The sequence below is a fragment of the Eurypyga helias genome, unplaced genomic scaffold (assembly GCF_000690775.1).
Source record: "Eurypyga helias isolate BGI_N326 unplaced genomic scaffold, ASM69077v1 scaffold839, whole genome shotgun sequence".
NCBI classification, from domain to species: domain Eukaryota; kingdom Metazoa; phylum Chordata; class Aves; order Eurypygiformes; family Eurypygidae; genus Eurypyga; species Eurypyga helias.
In genome coordinates this window covers 54,497-56,133 of record NW_010271200.1, presented here as the reverse complement: position 1 = coordinate 56,133, position 1,637 = coordinate 54,497, and the positions used below count along the sequence as shown (strand labels likewise).

Sequence of the window (1,637 nt, the reverse complement as noted above, 5' to 3'; positions counted from 1 at the left end):
CCCTCCCCTGCCATAAGCCAAAGGCACAATTAACTACGATGCCCCCTCTGAGCCAGAGGCTTTCTATCCACACACTTCACCCAGTTTTAGTGTACCTCAGCTTCCTGTTAGACTTGTTCAAGGACCGTACTCATCTCGTCCTGCCTGCTTTAAAGACATGGCAATAGCTCTAGAAGATCTTTATCCTATTTAACATCAGTCCAACTACAGAACAGCCTCTTTTTCAGGGATAAACGTTCTTGTTTACATGAAGTTTGGGTTTTTTTTTTAAATACTTAAATCATTATCCCAAATGCAGGTTAATATAGCAAGAAGGTAGCAGACAAATCTATTAAAGCCACGGGGTTTTTTTCACTTAAGATCCTAAAGGAAAGTTGCAATAATATCTTAACCAAACAGGAAGGAGAAAAAAAAAAAAATCTACAACATGGAAGAGTGGTAATATAACTTTCATTACAAGAAACAGCACCGAGATTTAGGATAAAAATTAACATTTGATTCTTGCAACACATACCTTCAGGAATACTAAATGAAAAAAAAAAATGCTGTTTGGAAATTGCAACAGGAGACTGTGAGAACAACTAAGCTATGCTTCTTGGATCAATGGCAACCACCACAAAAACTGCAGAATAGACATCTGGCATAAGCAAACTCATTATGCAATTTGTATCATTAATAATAATAACAAACCAATGAATTTGTACTCCATAAAAAAGAGAAAAGGAATAGCTTCTTGTAGCTTCCTGAGTTACAGACCAGGTGGATCCCAGCGAGGGGTCAGCACATGCTTCACCTGCTATTCAGGCAATTTCAACTGGCAGTTTCTATCGAAGTCACACATGTGCCCTGGACACTCTTATCCAGGGGCACACATTCCTTGGCTGACAACTTTTAGGGATGGGATCATCCTAGGAGTGTCAACAGCACAATCTAAGAACTTAGGAAAAGCTTTGCTAAGGTAAGACCAAAAGCCCTTTCTCAGGGAAGCCTAAGAAAAAGTGTAAGAACCGTGCAAATGGTACATCCAGAGAATATAAATAACCTCCCAAACTCACAATTTACAGACATCGTCCCACATCAAAGGAGATACCTTTCTATTTAGTGCATTTTGTTGACTATTTGATCACTTATCATCTGTTAAGAAGTTGTCAACTTCTGTTAAGAAAGTTAACAACTTTCTTCATATTTCAGCTTGGTTTTAATCTGTCCTGACAGTCAATCCCAGAGGCTCATAGTCAATGTTAAGATTATACCTGTAAATGAAAATAGCTCTTATAATCACCAAGTTACTCTCCTAGGAGGACTTGAACCTGTAGAATACCAACAAGTCAAACAACCAGAAGGAAATGGCAGTGAAGTAGAAAGCCTCTCTGAAACAAAGCAATATTTATTATGCTGTTGGTATACAGGAAACAAGCTGTATTTCCAAATGGCCAAGCCATCAGAACAGCCTTTGTGAGCCTAATGACAGCCTCAGCACCGTCTGCTCTCCCTCTCCCAGTTCTCTCTCCTCATCACTATGAACTCTCTTCCCTGTTGGGGAAAGTACTTCCCCTCACTGTTATGTAGGGTGCTCAAATGCAGAGGCTGAGATTTGCCTTGTGCTGCTCTTCTTTTGTTATTTGAATGGGGATGGC

The 1,637-nt window shown here is 39.6% G+C and overlaps 1 protein-coding gene across 1 annotated transcript in view; it reads right to left on the bottom strand.

The window, feature by feature from the left end:
- The window catches only part of PRKDC (protein kinase, DNA-activated, catalytic polypeptide), a gene marked incomplete at its 5' end in the record, with an annotated part of 80,034 nt that overhangs the window by 25,185 nt on the left and 53,212 nt on the right, over positions 1–1,637 (bottom strand). The window lies entirely within an intron of this gene.